General features: G+C 44.1%; 1 pseudogene; it reads right to left on the bottom strand.

The window, feature by feature from the left end:
- Positions 1–702: 702 nt before the first annotated feature.
- Positions 703–1,818, bottom strand: LOC136586579 (tigger transposable element-derived protein 1-like; annotated as a pseudogene).
- Between the last annotated feature and the right edge of the window lie 7,739 nt (positions 1,819–9,557).

Below are 9,557 nucleotides of genomic sequence, written 5' to 3'. Positions count from 1 at the left end.
TTGTTTGTATGTCCGAACAAATGCACATCCAAGTAATATAATTGTTAGGTGTAAAAACAGAAATAAGATCATTAATCTTACCTCGATGAGGTGACACAGCCGGCACACGTGGACTGGCTTTCTGTGGCGAATTACTGACTGGAAGTGGAGGAGGCGGTGGGCGATGGTGGAGCAGCAGAAATGGGAGACGATGGTGTATCAAAAACAGGAGAGGATGGGCCATCAGCACTAGGTGATAATGGGATGTCAACATCAGAGGGAGGGTGAGAAGACTTTGGCGTGGATGCTGTAACACCTGACGTCGATGGCACTGGTTCAGGGTCATGATGAGATTCATCACATTTTTCCATCCTCCTAAAAAACCGGTCTAAGAACGTCTGGGTAGTGGCCTTCTTTTTCTTATCATATATGGCCCATTAGCAATGAAGTGCATTGTGAACAGCTGCTGCGACCCTGGTGTACTGTTCCACATTCGGGTCCTGTGATTCAAATGCCTCTGCCATCATCTTGGTCTGGAAATGCTTTGGTGCTGGTTTCACTTCCACTTCTTTCTTTTTCTTTCTCCTTCCTTTGGTCTTCCAGTTCTATGAGGTCTTCATTTGTCAGCTCCTGGTGGTGCACAACAAAATATTCATGGAAGTCCTGTTCATTGAGATCAAGGTCAAGCTTCTTGCTGATGCTCAGTAAGTTGTCGACTACATTTTATTCTTCTGCCTGTAGCTTCGCTAAACTAGGGGAGTCATGCACAAACACCCGGTACAGTTTGTTCCAAACCCCATTCATGGTGGTGGTGGTAAGTTCATGCCATGAAGCATCAGTGTTCTTTATGGCATTATAGATAGTGAAGTTCTTCCAAAATTCATGCAAAGTCATCCAAGAATCTCACTCAGTTGCCTTCAGTGCCTGATGAAACGTGCGACTGAGATAATATTTCTTGAAGGTTGCAATACCCCCCTGGTCCTTAGGCTAGAGTAGGGAAGTAGTGTTGGGTGGCAGGAAAACTACCTTCACATTTGCATGAAAATGATCCAGGACAGAGGGTGGCCTGGTGCATTATCTAAAAGGAGGCGAATGTTGAAGGGAATGTTCTTATCCAGGCAGTACTTCTCCACCTTAGGGATGAAGTGGTGATAAAACCAGCCTTGAGACGTAGCAAGAGTGACCCAGGCTTTTCTGTTAATCTTCCACACAACAGGAAGTGAGGCCTTAGCTATATTTTTCAGGGCTCTTGGGTTTTCAGCATGATACACTAACAATGGCTATGGTATTACCACCAAGCAGTAGTGTCAGTCTGTCCTTTGCCGGTTTGAAGCCAGGCATAAACTTCTCTTTTTTACTGGTGTAGGTTTGGTCTGGCATCTTCTTCCAATAAAGGCCTGTTTCATCATCATTAAATATTTGCTGCGGTGAAGACTTGCCTTCTTCAATGATTTCCTACCGTATCTGCGGTTGCCGCCTCTCCTGTCACCTTTACGTTATGGAGGTTATTACGTGCCTTGAAGTGGTTAAACCATCCATGGCTTCCAGTAAAGGTCACATCTGCTGCTTCTTCCCCATATTTGGTCTTCACATCTTTAAAAGGACTTAAAGCCTTCTCTTGAATCAGCATTTGTCTTAGTGGCTTTCTTTTCTGATGACAATCCTCTAAATGCTCAGAAGCTTTTCAAGTTCTTTGATCACTTTTCCACGTTTCCTACTAATGATAGTAAACTGCATCGGCACTGAACGTCTCACGTCTTCCATGATCTTGTCCTTGTTTTTGAGAATTGTACCTATGGTAGAACGATTCATCTGGTACGAACGAGCAACATCAGCCATCTTCTCACCGCGCTCCACTATTTATATAATGTCCACTTTTGTTTGCATCGTGATGGCCTGGCGTTTATTAGCATTAGCCGATGCATCACCACTGCTTTGGTGCTTAAAGGGGTTGTCCCGCGAAACAAAGTGGGTCTATACACTTCTGTATGGCCATATTAATGCACTTTGTAATGTACATTGTGCATTAATTATGAGCCATACAGAAGTTATCAGAAATTTTTCACTTACTTGTTCCGTTGCTGGCGTCCTCGTCTCCATGGAGCCGTCTAATTTTCAGCGTCTAATCGCCAAATTAGACGCGCTTGCGCAGTCCGGGTCTTTTTCTTTTCTCAATGGGGCTCCGTGTAGCTCCGCCCCATCACGTGCCGATTCCAGCCAATCAGGAGGCTGGAATCGGCAATGGACCGCACAGAAGCCCTGCGGTCCACCGAGGGAGAAGATCCCAGTGGCCATCTTCAGCAGGTATGTAAGAAGTCACCGGAGCGCGGGGATTCAGGTAAGCGCTGGCCGGTGTTCTTGTTTAACCCCTGCATCGGGGTTGTCTCGCGCCGAAAAAAAAAAACCCGTTTCGGCGAGGGACAACCCCTTTAACACCCTACAGGCTAGAATGCACGACACGCCTTCTACTGAAACCACATGGGTACAGTAAGAGAGAGCTACTGTTTACGACATACGCTGCTCTCGCTCACTGCTGCCACCACTTGGTGGACATGTGAACTATCCTTACATGCCAACTTTTAACTTGAGGACAACCATGTTCGTATGTACCGAAGTTCGTAACTCGAATGTTCGCAAGTCGAGGACTATGTGTATTTTTGACTTTTCCTGCACACTCGCTGATACAAATTGCATATTCCGCAAGTGGAAGGAAAATCGCAGTATGCCCTATTTTACGACAGAATCCATGCGGACAGCCTCCATTGAAGTCAATAGAGGCATCTGACCCACAGCCCATACGCAATTAACATTGTGTATGGGCTATGGGCACTTGCATTATCGCCTAGCGGCGGCGCTGGAAGTGCAAACAAAGAAAAAAAAAACTGTGTTGCGAGTGACCACTTGTGAGCTTCTGTGGCCAACCACAATTCAACCAAACTTCATGATATGGCTGGGAGAGAGGGCACACATAGGGTTTGCTACTATTATTGGGGCCACTAAGGAGATCACCATTTCTATTGGAGCCACTAAAAGGGGTATTAATACAATCTTCACTAAAGGGGCTCTATTACCATAAGGTCCATTGCCCGATCTCAGGGGTCTATGTTACTATAGGGACCCCTGAGATCGGGCACTATTACTCTAGGGGTAACTAAAGAGAGCACGATTACTATAGGGGTCACCGTGAGGGGGCAATATTACTATAGTGGTCACTGTGAGAGGGCAGTATACTATAGTGTTCACTATTACTATAAGAGTCACTGTGAGGGGGCAGTATTACTATAGAGGTAACTGTGAGGGGGCAGTATTACTATAGGGGTCACCGTGAGGGGGCAATATTACTATAGTGATCACTGTGAGGGGGCAGTATACTATAGAGGTCACTGTGAGGGGGCAATATTACTATAGTGTTCACTATTACTATAAGAGTCACTGTGAGGGGGCAGTATTACTATAGAGGTAACTGTGAGGGGGCAGTATTACTATAAGAGTCACTGTGAGGGGGCAGTATTACTATAGAGGTCACTGTGAGGGGGCAGTATTACTATAGAGGTCACTGTGAGGGGGCAGTATTACTATAAGAGTCACTGTGAGGGGGCAGTATTACTATAGAGGTCACTGTGAGGGGGCAGTATTACTATAGGGGTCACTGTGAGGGGGCAGTATTACTATAGAGGTCACTGTGAGGGGGGCAGTATTACTATAGGGGTCACTGTGAGGGGGCAGTATTACTATAGAGGTCACTGTGAGGGGGCAGTATTACTATAAGGGTCACTGTGAGGGGGCAGTATTACTATAGAGGTCACTGTGAGGGGGCAGTATTACTATAGGGGTCACTGTGAGGGGGCAGTATTACTATAGAGGTCACTGTGAGGGGGGCAGTATTACTATAGGGGTCACTGTGAGGGGGCAGTATTACTATAGAGGTCACTGTGAGGGGGCAGTATTACTATAAGGGTCACTGTGAGGGGGCAGTATTACTATAGAGGTCACTGTGAGGGGGCAGTATTACTATAAGAGTCACTGTGAGGGGCAGTATTACTATAGAGGTCACTGTGAGGGGGGCAGTATTACTATAGGGGTCACTGTGAGGGGGCAGTATTACTATAGAGGTCACTGGGAGGGGGAAGTATTACTGTAGGGATCACTATTACTATAGGGGTCACTGTGAGGGGGCAGTATTACTATAGAGGTCACTGTGAGGGGGCAGTATTACTATAGGGGTCACTGTGAGGGGGCAGTATTACTATAGGGGTCACTGTGAGGGGGCAGTATTAATATAGAGGTCACTGGGAGGGGGCAGTATTACTATAGGGGTCACTGTGAGTGGGCTCCATTACTATGGGGGTCACTAAAAGGAGCACAATTACTACAGGGGTCACTGTGAGGGGGCAGTATTACTACTGTGGACTCTGGAATAATTGGGGTAAACCACATGTTGTGATAGGCCATCCCGCTAATCACACCCCCTAAATCCTTTTATCTTGGTGGCAAAGTGGCAACCCTCCATGTAATACATGGTTATCTTTTCCTTACGTCCAAGACTCGGGTTTGGCTTATATTCTTAGCCATGTTAGAAGGTCGGACATTGACTTATAGGGAAGCTACCTTCCAATAGGTGGCGCTGCAGAGGTATTTTTTAGTTTCCCTTTTGATTTAGAAGACCTTTGACAGCAGAACAATATTTTTCTAAGGCCCATCCCGATAGCGGCTCACGTCTTGGGCGTCTCATTTGTAGACTATCAGGGCTTCGATATCTCCCATTACATCAATTAAATAAGTCGTTACATGAAACCTTTATCACATTAGTATCCCATCTCTATTATACCTGCAGCTGTTTCCTATTTAGGAAGACGATTCAACAATGTTATTCTATGAACTGGATTGAGTTCCTTTTTGTTTTTATATAGAGACATATTAATTTTATTATGAAAACTGACGAACCGTGACTAATTTATGTGCCGCGGAGCGAACAGACTAAACGCGAATAAAGTTGTTTTTTGGGTTTTTTTAAAATAAAAATAGTGCACACGGTGTGTATAAATATATCACACATGCTTTTATTTTACAGGGCTGAATTATAGGCAGGTGTTAGCCAGATGTGCAGCCAAAGCCAAAATTCCAGTATACGGGCTTGATAACCATGTGCTGCGGTTAATTGTACTCCGAGGCTTCAGGTTAAAGAGTAAAATTATCCACTAGTCCAGTATATACAGCAGCCAAAATAAATACAATGTCTGCATCATGTCCTAAAAAGTCTGCGCTGATATTTAAAATAACATGTTTTAAGAAATCCAATTGATCCTTAAAGGGGACATGTCAGCAGGTCAAATCCCCATTACATAGGGCATCTGGGTGATCAAACTGGCCCAGTAGGCACGTATACACCAACTAAAAGGCCTGTGGGTGGGAGAAATGAAATAACGGGACTATTGTGAATGGCGGAGCCTGTGTTATCTATATATAGGTGTCACCTCTCAGTGTAATCCTGTCTGTGCAGGGAGGTGAGGAGGTGAGCTGTGACTATTGTGAATGGTGATCCTGTGTTATCTATATATAGGTGTCTCCTCTCAGTGTAATCCTGCCTGTACAGGGAGGAGGTGAGCTGTGACTATTGTTAATGGTGGTCCTGTGTTATCTATATATAGGTGTCACCTCTCAGTGTAATCCTGTCTGTACAGGGAGGGGGAGGAGGGGAGCTGTGACTATTGTGAATGGTGGCTCCTGTGTTATCTATATATAGGTGTCTCCTCTCAGTGTAATCCTGTCTGTACAGGGAGGGGGAGGAGGGGAGCTGTGCCTATTGTGAATGGTGGCTTTTGTGTTATCTATATATAGGTGTTACCTCTCAGTGTCATTCTGTCTGTACAGGGAGGGGAGGAGGTGAGCTGTGACTATTGTGAATGGTGATCTTGTGTTATTTATATATAGGTGTCTCCTCTCAGTGTAATCCTGCCTATACAGGGAGGGGAGGAGGTGAGCTGTGATTATTGTGAATGGTGGCTCCTGTATTATCTATATATAGGTGTCTCCTCTCAGTGTAATCCTGTCTGTACAGGGATGGGGGAGGAGGGGAGCTGTGCCTATTGTGAATGATGGCTCCTGTGTTATCTATATATAGGTGGCTCCTCTCAGTGTAATCCTGCCTGTAGCTGGCACTACTTGTAGTGCTCAATCTGAAAGCAGCGGTCCGAGGCAGTGAGGCTATAGAGGAGGGCAGCGGGTCATATAACTTTCCTCCTCTGCTCTTTGAACAAATTCTTTCCCAGGGTCACTTTAAAGATGATCACTATTTCAATCCTCTTTGACAACTTGATGGGTTTATAGTTCGGCATTGGATCTTCTAGTAGATACAAATGATTTTTAGAATTATATTTCCTGTAGCACATTGGGGTGTCATTTGTAAGTGCACAGATTTGTCTCATACTTACACTTCCCTTGCAGTATTGGAGTCCGGGGGTCCAATTTGATTAGAATTGGTAGATAATAGTTGATTTGTGTAGCATTCTGCCATTGGGGTTATGATCATCAAGAGGTCTCATCATTATTTCCTGCTCACCAAGCTTTTTGCTGGTCCAATGACTAAGACCCTTTGGAGGGGATCGGCTGACTACATTGGTAAGCCTGTAAGGGTGCCTTCACACTTGTGATTGCCATATCGCTGTGTTTCTTTAACACAAATGCCAATGGGACTTTCTAATGTAAAAACACAGCGCAAGTTTCTGCTTTGTGATTTTTGTGCGATGCGTTTTTAACATTAGAAAGCCCCCTAAACCTTGCAGAGGGAGGAGTTACTGTTGGTTCTTCTCTCTTTAAGTATTTTTTGCTTCTGCAGTGTTGTGTGGTTGATAGCTGTGAAAACATCCAGCATTACTTGTAGCTCTAAGCAGCCAGTTGTAGTCCAGGCTTGGCTAGTATGTGCGGTCTGTGTGTCTTATTCTTTGGGCATTTATAGCCCCGATTGGGCTTCCTAGTCTGTGGTTTATTTTGTTATTCCTTTCTTGTTTCGGTTTGCCTTAGTTCATATTTCAACATCGCTTGTTAGCTTCTTGCCTGGCTCCTAATGGCCTCAGGGATGCCTGTATGGACAACTGAGGGCCACTTAGGGCCTCTGTGCACCAACTTGGGATCGCTCCTCCTATCTTTTCTTCTTCATTCACCTCCCTATGAATGAAAGGGCAGTGCACATGCCCGACCACTGCTGCATCCACTTTTACGGGACAGGTGAATTCATGCACTATGCAATCTCTCTCCATCCCATTGAAGTGAATGGAGTGCTGGTTACACATCCACACTGCCACTTCATTCACAGAGTTACGCGATTCTTAGTATACCTGTGGGTCCCAGCAGGCGGACCACCAGCGATCAGACATGTATTCCTTATTCTGCAGATAGGGGGTAATTAAAATGTAAAAAAGAAACAATTTTTCGAAACCGCAACAAAAAGTTTCAGGCTCTTTTTTTTGGTGTCTGAGCATCATTGTAACTGGTAAAATAAGCCTCCAATGAAATGCACTGTTGGCGAGAGTAAAAAGATGTGCGCCATTTAGGATAAATGTAAATTTCTGCCAGGAATCAGATAAGACAGGCTTAGTGCGCCCCTCCCCAGAGAGCCGTAATATCCTAAAGGGAGGTAAAAGGCAACCAAGTAAAACCACAACAAAATTCATTCTAGCTGCCTGTGGAAGCGCTGGCGGTGCAGTAATGTCATTCCCAGTTGGCGCTCGCTCGGAACCTTTCAGGCGCTGCGTTTTAAATTGCTCCAGCACTACCTACCGACACATGAGGTTTATCCCGTCGTCGTAAACAATACCTACACGGGGTATTGTTACACGCTCAGAGTAAAGAAGGCATGTAATAAATTGTATCCAGCGCTTCCAATCCTTTAGCTACCAGGACGCTTTCATCTAAAGCGTTGCAGGTTTAATGAGTTGAAACTCCAAAGAGTAATTAGCTTGATTGTGAAACTGCTCCCTAAACATTAGGGGCTCTCGCTTTCTATCTGTTTAATTAACTTTACTACTGGAAGAAAATGTGTTGTTTTACTAAAAAAAAAAAAAAAAAAATTACAATTTTTTGTCATTTTTGTTTGTGTATTTTGGTTTCAGCCACTAATGAGAAAAGTTCTATCAAGGACGTTAATGATGTGTGCCATCCACTGCTGGAGTTGACTTGTGAATGCGATCCCCCCGAGTGCCCCCTAAGATAAATGTGTTTTGTATTTCAACACATGGAAAAGCAACCAGCTATCCGCTTACCGGCCGCTGACGGATGATTACACAAATTGGCCAAGACGGGGTTCTTTCCCCCCCCCAAAATAAGATGGAGACCCTCAATAGGATTTGACTTGATGCGGGGTATTATGACTTTTGACTTAAATCGAATTAGCAGCCGTGAGTTGAAAGGAGCAAGTCGAGTCTTCGGGCTTGTAAGGCTTTTTGTTCTCCTTACATATGCATTACAATCAGCGCGGCCCAACGGACTAATCTGATGTAAGGCTAGATTTATCAGAGAAATGTGTGGAACGAGCAAAGACAAGTCTGGGTTTTACTAAAGCCAAATTTGAAAGCAATACATTCATAAAGGTAGACATATTTGAACAGGCGAAAACATGTGCGCTTAACCCTTTAACCGCTTAAGAACGCGTACTTTTTTTCATGATTTTCGATTTTTCTTCCCCACTTTCAGATAGTCATATGTCTTGTTTTTCCATCGGTGTGGCTGTCTGAGTTCTTGTTTTTTGCAGGACAAGTTGTATTTTTTAAATGGACTATTTAAAGGGGTTGTCCATATGTAAGCTACTGAACTGCTTAACAGTAGATTAGTGGTGATCTGCCATCCAGAACCCCAGGGCCGGTGCGCTCATGACTGAACTGATTTCTGCAGTGGCCAAGGTTTGTATTACAGACTAAGACTCCATTCACTTTAATTCCTGTAATACCAAGCCTGGCCACTGCAATGAGAACGAAGCTGTCTGCTTCCTGCAGAAAGCAGCTCAGTGAATGAGCGTGCCAGTCTGGTGAACAACTAATCGGTGGGGGATCCTGGGCCATAGACCCCTACCAATTTTCAATTGATGACTTATCCTGAGGATAAGGTGATTAATAGTTTACAGCTGGACAGGCCCTTTAATGTGCTATATAATGTACTTAAAAGCTTTAAAAGATTTCTAAGTGTAATAAAATGGGGGAAAAATATTTGCAGGGGCGTTGTTTTTATGGCATATACACTACGACAAAAATTATATACATTTATTCTGTGGGTCAGTACAATTACGATGATGCACAATTTATTTATTTATTTCTGCTGTACTATGCTTAAAAAATAAAAAATCTTTAAAAAGCCAATATATATATATGAGGGGCTGCTAATAAGTCTTTGGCTTTACCCTGAAAGAAACGGGATAGGAAGATGAAACTTTCCATTTATTCCACATCCTCTCCACTGATGCCAACACACTTCTTACATCGGTATTCCAAGCTCTGTAAGCCTTGCAAAGAGAAAGATTTTGGTTGTGCCTCAAACCAGTCATCCGTAACAGCCATGGCATCAGAAATGGTGGAAAATTTGGTCCCCTT

This window comes from Eleutherodactylus coqui, chromosome 12 (assembly GCF_035609145.1).
Source record: "Eleutherodactylus coqui strain aEleCoq1 chromosome 12, aEleCoq1.hap1, whole genome shotgun sequence".
In the NCBI taxonomy this organism is placed as follows: Eukaryota; Metazoa; Chordata; class Amphibia; order Anura; family Eleutherodactylidae; genus Eleutherodactylus; species Eleutherodactylus coqui.
Note: the sequence above shows the minus strand (reverse complement) of the source record. Positions and strands in the feature narration are given on the sequence as shown.